Source organism: Echinops telfairi, unplaced genomic scaffold (genome assembly GCF_000313985.2).
Source record: "Echinops telfairi isolate 266 unplaced genomic scaffold, ASM31398v2 ScPeMD7_3;HRSCAF=10, whole genome shotgun sequence".
Lineage (NCBI taxonomy): Eukaryota > Metazoa > Chordata > Mammalia > Afrosoricida > Tenrecidae > Echinops > Echinops telfairi.
Genome location: NW_022103899.1, coordinates 8,091,814 through 8,105,032, shown reverse-complemented (window position 1 = coordinate 8,105,032; position 13,219 = coordinate 8,091,814). Strand labels below are relative to the sequence as shown.

General features: G+C 40.3%; 1 protein-coding gene across 1 annotated transcript in view; it reads right to left on the bottom strand.

Moving 5' to 3' along the window:
• The window catches only part of PPP1R1C (protein phosphatase 1 regulatory inhibitor subunit 1C), a 147,289-nt gene that overhangs the window by 86,166 nt on the left and 47,904 nt on the right, over positions 1–13,219 (bottom strand). The window lies entirely within an intron of this gene.

Sequence of the window (13,219 nt, the reverse complement as noted above, 5' to 3'; positions counted from 1 at the left end):
CTTCACCCACTTTTCTGTTGTCCATCCCCCAGGGAGGAGGTCACATATAGTTCCTTGTAATGGGTTCCCTCTTTCCTACCCACTCTCCCTTTACCCTCCCTGTTTCGCCACTCACACCACTGGTCCTGTAGGGCTCATCCTCCCTGGATTCCCTGTATTTCCAGTTCCTATCTGTACTAGTCTGGTCTAGCCAGACTTGCTAGGACAACGTCTACACCATCTGTGGACAAAGGGTAGCTGAGGCTGAGAGGAGGGGCGATGTTCCAAGGAGGCTGGGCTCCCCTCTTTCCTCCTCACCAAACTGACCCACAGGCGAGGTTCTGGCTTGTCACTTTGTAACCAGGTAAACCTTTCCTGGTTTTCCCCCATGTGGTATAACCAATAATGGGCTTTGGTGCTGTCCGAAGGTTGATGTTCTGAGTACTAATGGTGTGGCAGGTTACATGTTGGGTCATGTGAGAAAGAAGAAACTTTCTGTTCTCGTAAAGATTTATAGCCCCAAAAACCCACAGGGAGAGTTCCACTCCGTCCTGTTGACTTTCAATGAGTTGGAAGGCACTCAATGACAATGATTTTGGTGCCTCCCAAGAAATTTCACCCTGGTAGCTTATACTTTAAGAACTCCCCCATCGAGGTCTTCAAAAACTAATCTCGCCCGAACTATATGGGGTTGTCATGAGTTGGGATCCTCCTAAGCCAGAGTCAACTCAGTAGCTACTGTTTTCCTCCTTCCTGCGTCCAGTGCAGAGCTAAGAGACTGAGTCCATGATTCAAGATGTGAATGGGGAGTTCACACAATGCTGATGAGACTGTAAAACAGTACAAACTGTGGAAAGTGCTACGGCACTTCCTCAAGCAATTGGAAATAGAATTACCATATGACCAAGCAAACACTCTATAAGGCATATACTGTACAGAAACAAAGACCATAGCATGAACAAATATACATACACCCATGGTCGTCACAGTACTGTTTGTAATACCAAGAAGATGCAAACAACCTCAATGCCCATTGGTGGGAAAATGAATAAACTTTCGTGCACTCAAACAATAGAATATGATGCAACATTAAAGAATAATAATGGAACTATGAAACACCTATGACATGAATGCATTTTGAGGACATTGTGATAAGTTAAGTTAGTCCATCATAAAAGGATGAATATTGTATAAGATCATTGATATATGCATCCCTCAAAATAATCAAGAAAAGGTTTTCATACCAAAACAACAGATTAATAGTTCCAGATTTGGGAGGGGAAGGGATAGAAGGTGAAGTAATGGGGGATTTGGCTTGGGTGAAGGGAAGATAATGCCTTACAAGAGGGAAATGGGGAGAGAAAAGGTGGGGGTGGGGGTGGAGTGGGGCACAGGGCAATCCATGGGGAGGTCTGATAAGCTGTGAATACAAAAAATGATGATCTGATACGTAAACTCCCATCTAATTTACAATTAAAAGTTTTAAAACAAGAAAATTTATTTCATTCAATAGCAAGAGATCATTAATTGTGAAAAAATATACTATACAAGTGAAAAATATTTTTCCACTATGAGTGTGGCATTCTTACTTTCTAAAGATCATCTATATAAAGATGAGTGAAAGCTATATATAGATGTAGACATATACCAAAATGTTGAACATAATTATCTGTGGGATTCTGGATAATACATTTCATTTCAGCTGTCTCTGAATTATTTTTTTAAATGAGCATGTTTGACCTTTATAGTAACTCCATGTGAATATATACATCAATATATTAATACATATATACACATGCACACAGAGAAAGGAAGAAAACAGAGTTTTGTTTAGAAATTCAACTGTGACTAAATTTGTAATTTCACCTAGTAATAGATTAAAATAGCCAAGCAATGACTAGTGTCTGGAGTTATTGTATATTCTCATCTGTTACCTTGGCTACTAGATTGTGAAGGAATTAGGATAATTTCCAATGAATTGTACCTCCCTTGTCTGTGAAGGTTAGACAACAAACTACCGAGAAGGAAAGCAAGCACATAACTGTGATGGAAGCATTGGAAGTGTGTGGGTCATATTCAGATAAGGCTTAAATGTACTGAACCCTTCTATCCAGCCTACTTACCTATCAACCTCTTGTCATCACCTTTTAATTAATGTTTAACATGACTTATTGTAACACAATATTGGAACACAATACTTAAATTGTGATCCATTGAATGTTTAAATGTCAATCAAGTTTCCTAATTTTTTTGGCCTTAGGACTTGATAAAAATCATCACAGACTTATAAGTTATTGTTTTTGGAACAAAATGGAGTCCAATCATTCGGCTTGGCACTTTTCCTACTCTGACTACAATACATGTTTAAAACTGTCTTCCTAAGGCAATTGTGTGGACATCACTACTTCCTTAATTCAATGGAAAGAGTTTGCATTGATTCTGAGGTGTAGTGACATGAAGCAGTGATTTACTTCATGAACACAAGGGTTGATATAGGTCGGTATTAATTTCTGATCTTGAAGTTGAAGAGTAAAAATTAAATAGCTTTCAAGTCAAAATGAATGAGATAAAAGTGAAAGGCAAGCCAAGAATAGGTAATGGATTTCTTCAAATCCACTGATTTAAGTCCATCTCTGCTTCCCTCAATAGACTGTTACTAATTTGGGGAAATTAAATATGTTTTGTCTCAAAAATACTGCACATAAATAAACTCACTCCACAAGCTCACGGAGTGTACACACTGGGAGAACAAAGAAATACATACATAGTCTTCTCTCTGAATTCTATCAGGCAGGTTAAAATTTAAGAAGATTGAAAATATATCTTCAGATTTTATATCCATTTATTCTGCATACAACCAATAAATGCAATTTACAATGGGTTCATGTTTTCTTCAGGGTCCAAAGATGCCAATGGTCCACCCAGAAAGCTTTACAAAAACTGATTCCTCATGAAATACATCCATGTCTGCAAATATCATTTAGGTTCATCATTAAACCAGAAAAAAATCAGTATACACATGAGAGGATTGATAACTGATTCTCAATAATCAAAAACAAATTTTTTATTTCCTAAAAGAAGCTGTGAATCTATTCTGGTGATCCTTAGAAGCAAGGATGCTAAGACTTCTCACAAACGTTGGAAATGCTATCAGAAGACATCAGTCCGTGGAAAAGGACATCATGCTTGGAAAACAGGAGGACCAGCAACAAGAGAAAGGCCCTCGACAAGATGGACTGACATAGTAGCCGGAATGACAGCATGGAACTGACAATGAGTGTGAGAATGGCACAGGACCAGGGGGTGCTGCTTTCTATTGTATATAGGGTCACTGTGAGTCAGAACTGTCCGGATGGCACCTAACAATAACAACAATAGATTCCCCTGATTCGTGGGCTATTTGATCCTGGTTTGGGGAAAAATACAAATGTCACCTGGGTGTACATGTTGAAGAACACCGTCACCATTGAAGATGGAAACAAATATAGAGATGTCCTAAAATTTTCCAAGTATTGACTAACTAGAAGGTTCTTTATTTAAGTTCAAGAAAGGAACAGGATAAATTCAAGATCCACGTGGATATGCACATAAACTGCCGACTCCAATTGTCTGATTGCCTTAAGGTTGCAATGAAGTTTCACCAGATTTTGGGAAAACTGTGACAAAAAGTTAACTGCATATAAGGATACAATCTAAGATGGAAAAAGCAGAGAATACTATGATCAGAGGATGAAGAAACATTTCTGAATTGTAATAGACTAAAAAGGACAAACACTAAGCAATAGGCAGCAGATGTAGAAGTAGAAGAGAGAAAAGAGGCAGAGCACCGTGGTCGGGTGAGCATTGAAATCCTAGTTTCAGAAAAAGCAGAAGAGTGCATATATAACTTCTAATGTGGTTCTTCCACTTGTTTGATCTGACCCAGCCAAGGCACTTACCTTTTCTGAATTTCATGGGGTTTCCCCCCCTCAAAAGTACAACATGAAAGGGCAAACATCATGCTTACACTACCATTTTCACATATACAATTCAATAGATCACTCCTATGAAGAAGAGTTGTGTTACCCCATCTTGTTAATAAATGTATTTTCAGAAATAAGCTCCAACCTCCGTCCCTCAAAACTTCAGTAGAATAACTCCCTACTCTTTCAATGTAGGCTGTGCATAATGACTCCTTTCTGACGTGCGTGGGAAGGAAAGATGGCAGACAAGTGAGTGGCTTTGGAGTGAAAACCTGGCCAGCACTACCTCAGACAAGTGGTCCAGATCAGCATTCTTTGACAGCATGCACCTTGAATGTGACATGGTCTAAAGAGCACTTGACCTCAGTGATCTCCCTTCCCCAAATCCATAATACCAGCCTAAGCATAAGAAAACACCAGATAAATTCCATTAGAAGAAGATTCTACATTATGCTTCATGTGTACTCTAAAGAAGGATATTAGGTGAAAACTAAACACAGATCAAACTGTAGACTCTATTCAATAATATAGTATCAATGTTAGCTCATTAATTATAATAAATGTAACACATTTACTATAATTAAGATGCTAATAATAAGAGGAATTATTAGGATAGACTACATGGGAACACAATCCTATGGTTCAATTTTTTTGGTAAATCAAAACTTCTTTTTATAAAATGCCCACAAATAAGGAAGTAAAAAAATACTAAGCAATAAAAAAACCTGGCTGAATATGTATTATTTCTGTTAATCAACTTGTGTGATTAGAAAGATATCAGTCATTATTATTAGCAAAAAGATACTGAAATTTTTTTAATGAATAAAAATATAATTTTTTTAAATGTTAGGTGAGGCTATTTTGAAGTCCAAGTGATAGTGTTGAAACCTTATGCAAAGAAAGGTAAGAAGGAATTAAATGATTTCAAACTAAGTCTAAAGACAATGAGAACTCATTATTTTTGTGTAGTGATTGGATGTGAAAAAAGAACAAGGCATAAAAGAGAGTATTGATTGTTCCTGTTGAGTTCATATTTTGTAGTTGCTTCCTCTCCCCAATATCATCCCTCTATTCTGTTCACTTAGCAGCTCTTTGAGGAAACATTTCCCAGGTCACACCTTCCTCAACTCCAGCTGGAAGTCAACTCTAACACCTCTGAATACCTACATTACTTTCACTTTAATTGCCTTTTCGTACTCATCATCATTACATCCTCTAATACAAGCATTAATATTTAATCTTCCCAGCTAGCCTTAAAGAAATGGAAACTCACCTTTATATTTTTATTTTTCAGAGTTCTTAACCCAATAGCATAGTTGACAAATAATAACATTTTGTCCAATAAATATATCTCAATCGCTATGTTTCATAAAAACAAACCATGTGCTTGCTGGTTCTCTGTATCACAAATTATAACAGTTGCACAGTTGTTTGCTCTTAATAGGTACTCAATAAATACCTCAAACAAATAAATGTTTAATTTATAAAGATTGTAGCTTAAATTTCCTTAAATGGCTGCACTCTATCCAAGGTAATGTTACAAGCAATGAAATTTTTTTTAATATATTGCCTAAAAGAAAAACTTAAAGGGAAAAAAGACTATTTGAATTTTATGTATTGCTCTAAGGACAATATATCACAAGAAAATTCTAAAATAAGTGAAACATATCCATTGAAATCAGCTTCAAACAATAACTAAAGTCCTGGAAATGAATGGTTCATACAGAATTGAGATTGCCCCAGAGTGTTGGCCCACATATAGAACTCTTCAGTCAAGAGAAACCCAATTACTTAAAATAAAACCAAAAGACTTTTGCTGAGTTTGAGTAATGTTGGGTCACTTGAGCCTTTATTTTTATTTTAAACAGCTATTTCAGTAAGATGAGGGAAAAAATCAGTGTAGAGGAAATTACAGGTCTTCCAGTAATAACAGTGTTGTAAATTAATACTTCGAAGACTTTTCTTATAAAAAAATAATAGCAAAGACAGATAAAATACATAAAGAGATGAATCTAAAATGAGTCCAATATCTTTGTAAGAACAGAAAAGTGCAATAAGCAGGGGAGAGGCCGTGTATCTGTAAGAGGTGAGATCTAGAAACAGGGAGAAACAGCTGAGAGCTCTCATCCCTGGGTAAGTAGATGAACTCCATGGGGGCAGGGACCAGAAGGCAGGCTCATTGCCTGTAATCGGAAGCAGGACTCTCACCTATGAAAGCATGCTGAGAAGTCTCTAGCTGCATCTGCTTTCTTGCTAACCCTACCACCATGGTTATTTAATGGAGAAAAACACGTTAATGTGTGTGTGGGAGACTCTCACTTATGAAAACTTCAAAACATAAGAGGGAGGGAAAGAAACACTTAAGAATGATTGCCTCAAGCAAATGGAAGATGAATTCTCTAAAGAAGATGCAAAAATGCAATGGTAATTTTGAAATGCCTCTAATAGTATTTTTAGGACTCATGAAGGGATAAAAGTAGAAAGCATGTCCATTTTTAAGGAATCAAGGAATGTAGAAACAAAATTAGGCAAAAATTAAACAAAAAGTGGCTATAAAAAGAAACAAATATAAAAGATAGCCATGGAACTAAAATAATAAAGGCCAAAGAAATCGACACTGGATATAGTACAGCAAAATTCTGAAGGTCATAAAGAGCAAATGCAAGAGTTATGTAAAGCACAGGGACTTCAGGACCTCAGGCACAGTAAAATGTGAGTGTGTTGGGTTGTTTTTTTGTGTTTCTTCATGTACGTGGGCACTTGAGAAGTTGTCACACCGCCATCAACTCATGGTGACTCTAAAGGACATGGTGGAACTGCTCTTATGGGCTTCCACAAGACTGTAACTCTACAGGTTAGAAATTCTCAGATTTCTTCTGCATAGTGGCTGGTGGTTTTGAACTGCTGACCTTGTGGTTAGCAGCCCAACACATAACTACTACACCTCCAGGGTTCAAACTTGTTGCTGGAGAAGTTAGCCACTCACAAAACTAACAGGACCATACAAACAGATTTTAAAATCCCAAGCCAAACTCACGGCCATACATTTCAATGCATAATGGTTTCCAAGCAGGGTTTCATGAACAGACAGCCTCATCTCTCGCCTGAAGAGCAGCTAGTGGATTCAAACCACGGGCCTTGTGATTTGCAGGCTCATGCTTATACCACAGTGCCAATAGGACTCCTGATTGCACTGTCAGGTCTGAAGGAACAGTGTGATAAATCCTATTTGCTTGACTTTCTCTCCTTGTGCCATTTTCCTTAAAAATTATGATTTATCTGTTGACTGCCAAGTGTCCACAGGAAAATAAATCTAGAGCCAAACCCACTGCGATCAAGTCGACCCTGACTCAGAACATCCCCGTAGACTAGGAAATAATGGATGCTTCCATTCTTCTTATCACCACCAAGTTGAAGGTCCAGGAATGAACTCTGGAAGTTTCCTTTTCAAGTTCTCTTTGTCGACCACAACTGGATTTATTTTTGTTTGTAGATATACAAAGATAGAGCTGTAAGCTATGAAAATATCTATTAGCATTTTTATAGGTGTACTTGAGATTGTCACTCACTTCCTGTATGCTCTCACTTGGACATATTGGAGTCAAGTTTGGGAAATGGTTGTAAAGTCAAGTGAAAAGAAATTCTAAAATGTAGGACAGTTGTGAATATGGAGTAATTTTATTCTAGCTGGCCAGCTCCCCAGGTGTCCCCCAAATTTCCACTTGTGTATGTTTAATTCACATAATAAATCACTTATTTATGTCACATTAGCAAACCTACGTGAAAATTGTTTCAAGGATTCTTGATTGCCTGGCATTCTGCATGTTGAATTATAAGACTTTCCATAATTGACAAATATTTTATTAGTAATTGGAAAGCATTGCCATCATCTTATAACAAGCAATCCAATCTATGCTGACGGAACCCACTCAGGCAGTGACTGCCGGGACAGAGGTGAGGGACACCTTCAAACAGTGATTGTTCAACCCACTCACTGCCAATTGAGCCTGTTATGGCCGCAGACAGCCTCGCCTTTCTCCCACAGAGCAGCTAGTGATTTTGAACCATTGAACTGTTGTTATAGTCCAAAGAGTAATCGCTTCATCACCCAAGGTCCTTCATTATTCACAGTCAAGAACGAGATTGGACTACTTTCCTGAATTACCTTGAACTGTAAGCGGACTGCTGCCCAAAGGGCAAGCTAAGCTGTCTCAGAAGAAGTCGAGCTCCTTAGAGAAAAGGGTGGTGAGACTTCATCTTACATGTTTCAGACATGTGTTCGGGACAGACCAATCCCTGGAGAAGGACATTGTATAGCAGAGGGGCAGCAACAAAGGGCCTCAACAAGTTGGGTTGGCACCGTGACCGCATCCATGGGTTCAAACACGGGAATGATTGTGAGGATGGCGTGGGACCAGGCAATCTCTCGTTCCGTTCTTGCATAAGTAAGGGCCCTAGGGCTCAGAATGGGCTCAATGGCACCCAACAACGACAACAGCCATGATCGGGGGTGAGAAGTCGAAATGTCCATCTGCATGGCTAACATTTTTCCTAGACACACTGTCCTTTAGTACCTTTCAACTGTCACCAATGTTATCATTTAAAAATCATCAATACATGATTAATGCTTTATGTTTTTATAAATGTCAGGAAGCATTCATTAAGAATCTATGTATTTTTCCTCGTTGTTACATTGCACCCTGACTGGCTTGTCTCCTCCATGAGACCCCTCTGCAAGGGGATCTCCAGTGGCCTACTCATGGGCTTTGGGTCTCGACTCTGTACTCCCCCCATCATTCACTATGGTAAGATTTTTTTGTTCTGATGATGCCTTATACCTGATCCCTTCGACACCTCGTGGTTGCATAGGCTGGTGTGCTTCTTCCATGTGGGCTTTGTTGCTTCTGAGCTTGATGGCTGCTTGATTACCTTCAAGCCTTTAAGACCCCAGATGCTATACTTTTTGATAGCCGGACACCATCAGCTTTCTTTGCCACATTTGCTTATGTACCCATTTGTCTTCAGTGATCCGTTCAACAACTCGTGATCACACAGGCTGATATGTTGTACCATGTGGGCTTTGTAGCTTCTGAGCTAGATGGCCGCTTGTTTATCTTCAAGCTTTTAAGACCCCAGACGCTATATCTTTTGATAGCTGGGCACCATCAGCTTTCTTCACTACATTTGCTTTTTTACCCGCTTTCCTCTAGTTCCTAAATGTTTCCTCCACACTCCCACTATCATGACTCGAATTCTACCTTGCAAGTCTGGCTATACCAGAGGATGTACACTGGTACAGATAGGAACTGGAAATACAGGGAATCCAGGGAGGATGAGCCCTACAAGACCAGTGGTGTGAGTGGCAAAACAGGGAGGGTAGAGGGAGAGTGGGTAGGAAAGAGGGAACCGATTACAAGGAACTATATGTGACCTCCTCCCTGGGGGACAGACAACCGAAAAGTGGGTGAAGGGAGACGTCAGACAGGGCAAGATATGACAAAATAACAATTTATAAATTATCAAGGGCTCATGAGGGAGTGGGGAGCAGGGAGGGAAGGGAAAAATGAGGACCTAATGCCAGGGGTTTAAGTGGAGAGAAAATGTTTTGAGAATGATGTACAAATGCGCTTTACACAATTGATGTGTGTATGGATTGTGATAACAGTTGTATGAGCCCCTAATAAAATTAAAAAAAAAAGAGTTTAAAACAACAAAAAAAGAAAACTAAAATAAAAAGGAAAGGTAATCAACTCTTGTCAGAACTCACCTGTTAAGAAGTAGTTATCAGAACAGATCTCTGGCATAGGTCAAGGACTATCTGTAATAGTTTATAGATGACAGGTAGGCAGATATGATTAGGAAAGACAAGATTGGGTCTAAAGTAGGTGAGGGTGTGAAAGAATCAAATAATTAAGCAAAGCTGAGCCCCAGAATGTGACACCAGAATGAGAAAACCAGGGCAGGGTGACATCTGGGTGAGCCGTTTCAAAATGCTGATGAGAGTAAGCACATGAGCAAACTGAATCCCCAGAGGCTTGCAAGCTGGGGACACACTGGTTGTAGATGCAGCAGTTTTCAGTCTACAAGTGCAAATCGGCACGTCAGCGGGTGCAGTGGAGTTCTCGGAGGTAACCGAGATCTAAGTTCGCAGTTCACTAACTTAGGGGAGGGTGGGACAGATGGAAGAAGAGAAGCCGTTCAAACCTACAGGCAGTTCCTCTGGAGAAACATAGATGTTCTGCTCCCGTAAGATGTACAACCTGGGACACCCACAAGGGCAGTGTGCTCTGCCCTGAGGGTCACTGTGTTTCTAAATCACCCGGATGGCACTAAGTGTGGTGGTTTTCTGGCAAGCAGAAGGGAGAGAGAAAGGACACATAATCAAAACAAAAGAAACAAACAAACAGAAAGATAACACAGATTCAAAGGGAGGGGGACAAGAACAGGAACGGGGGAAAGATCATCTCACGGTATGTCAGAGGGAAGCTCATGAAGGCCAAAGAGAGAAAGACTTAGAGGCCATGAGGAAAGACACATTATCGCTAAAGAAATATCAATGACATGGGCCAAAAGTTCTCACCCCAAATGACAAAAGATGATAAATTAACATTGAACGAGCTTCAAATGATAAAAATAGCCACACCAGAATTTTATCCTTAGTGAAATTATCCTTCCAAATGAAAGGAATATCAAATCGTGCATCTCCTAAAACAAGCACTCACCATTTGAGTCAAAACTGAATTTGTAAAGCTTCTTGTCCAACTTCTGATTTTAAATTATGGGCCCATGGCTCTTCTAATATCAATATTCTTTATTTCTTTTGGGGGGGTTGAAATTGAATAATCAGGGCTTCTTGTTAGTTTTCTAATTTTAGAATATTACTGTTACACTTTTTTTTCATCAGCTTCTAACTGTTGGCGCCGCTGTAAGGTTGGATCTGGTGTTCTTTACTCAGACACTAGGGCCCCAGGGAGTAGAACAGAGGGGAACGGTGGATGGCAGCTACACGCACATGGTATCTGCACCACAACGAATCTTGTAACCTTAATTTCCCTTTTGTGTGATGAGAACCCTGAAATTTCTGAAATATTTCTGGTGTGAAACGTGCACTGTAAAGTTATTTGTATACCATTATCAACTATGCTTTGGATCATCATTCCGATACATTTCACTTCTCTGCCTATGAATCGGGGTTTTCTACCATGTCCGTAAACTAGGCTTTTGTTGTCAAATGCCCTTAAGCCTATGTGAGCTCACAAGGACCCCCTGTGACAGAGTTGAACTATTCACAGGGGGTTTGTGGCTGTCGTTTTGTGGACCTGGATCCCTTCCTCACGCCCTTCTCCCACAGAGCTCGGACAGGTCGGAACTGCCAGCCCTTTTCTTAGCAGCTGAGTACTTGGCCGTTGCGGCACCAGGGTTCCCAGGTACTCCCTTAAATCTGCAACCTATATTTTTTTCAGCTTTAATTTTTTTTAGAAGCATTTTGAGAAAAATAAATTAAAATTCTCAGGAAGCTTCCAAAGACTGGCAGGCTCCAAATAAAAAAAGAAAAATTGTAATTTGGTTCAGTAGTGGAGTAGCAACAGAAAACCTATGAGCGCTCTCTTATGAGGTGCACCAGGACCCTGGAGTCAGTTCCAGCTCTGAGTGGCCCCACAGGGCCAGGTTGAACTGTCCTTGTGGGTTTCAGAGACTTGACCGCAGAGGGTTATGTACCCATTGGGCTGCTAACTGCGAGATCAGCACCTCGAAACCAGCAGCCACTTTCTCCGGGTGAGAGAGACGGCACTTACTACTCCGTGAAGATTTACAGCCCCTAAACTCGCAGAGACAATCCAACTTGTCCTGTCCTACAGGGTCATTACGAGTCCGTATTGACTTGGTGGCAGTGAGGTGTTTTTCTTTTGTTATTGTTGTTTTTGTAACTCTCAGTAGGAGGGGACAGCCTTGTGGAATAGAAAGCCTCCTCTTTCTCCCATGGATTTGCTGGTGGTTTCAAACTGCTGACCCTGAGGTTAGCAGCCCAGGCATATCCTCGACACCACCAAGGCTCCTTAGAGAAATTTATTCCCAGGAACATTGATATTCTCTTTTGAAAGTTTCAGAAGGAATTTACTATCTCTGAAAACAGTTAAGTCTGAATTATTGTATCTCGGCAGGTTCTCTGTTTCTTTAAGATGAACATATTTGAAGACAGAGTGTCTTTTCAGAGACTCTTGGATCACAGTGTTGATGAGGATGCCTTCGGTGAGCAGTATCAAAGGGACACCATCACAGACCTCAACTCCACACAGGGCTTTAGGCCTATCAAACTCAGACCATTACTGACCCTCTGTGCCTTCAGAACCGAATAGGAAAAAAATCAAATTCAAACTAAGTCATGGAGCACCAACCCGCTTTTCACTCTGCGAGCAAATTTGCCTTGCCCTGGAGGCTTTATCACTCCAGCCTCGACTCAGTCTGTGTTAAGTGCATGAGAATTCTGTAGTGTCGTTCTTGCAGGTTGGTTGGTCTTGTTAGGTGCCGCTGAGCCAGGTCTGAATCACAGCGAGCCCGGGTACCACAGACGGAAGCACTGCTTGGTCCCGCACCATCCTCACATTTTCTTACATGTAGTATTAAAAAGAACACACACACGTACAAATTGCTTCTGACTCATAGTGGCTCTGCAAGGCAGTGTGGTACAGCCCAATTGCATTTCCAAGACTCATTTTTATAGGAGCACCCTGCCACATCTGTCTCCTGTAACTGGTGGAATTAAGCCACCAACCTTTAAAATAGCCGCTGGGTGCTTAACCGTGGTGCCACCATATCGTAGGGAACTAACACACTTCATAAAATCTCCTAAGACAGCTGTGGGGGTGCCTCTTTTCTTGACTTCTCAAACTCCCCAATTTTCCCAAATGAGCTCGAGTCTCAACCAAGCCCTTTTGCTCAAAATCTGTTGGGCTTTGTTCGAGATGTATGATTTGAGGCTGTGAGTTGAGCCACCGGGCAGTGGTTTCAGCTGTGTTTTTGTTTGAGCTCTTAGATTTAGTCAAAACCAAGGCCCAAGATGAAACTGCCCGGGCAAAGAATTTATATGCGCGAGGAAAAAGGAAAACAGCAAGAACAATTTCACCCTCTTGTGCCAAGATTCACACAGCTGTATTTTACTTCCAGTATTATTTGCAGCTTTCCCTTTTTAATTGACGAAGTAGAAACTTCATTGCCTAATAGATTTTTATCGCCCAGAGCCCCCTAGTTGGTTTAAGGGACAGCCAATGACAACCAAG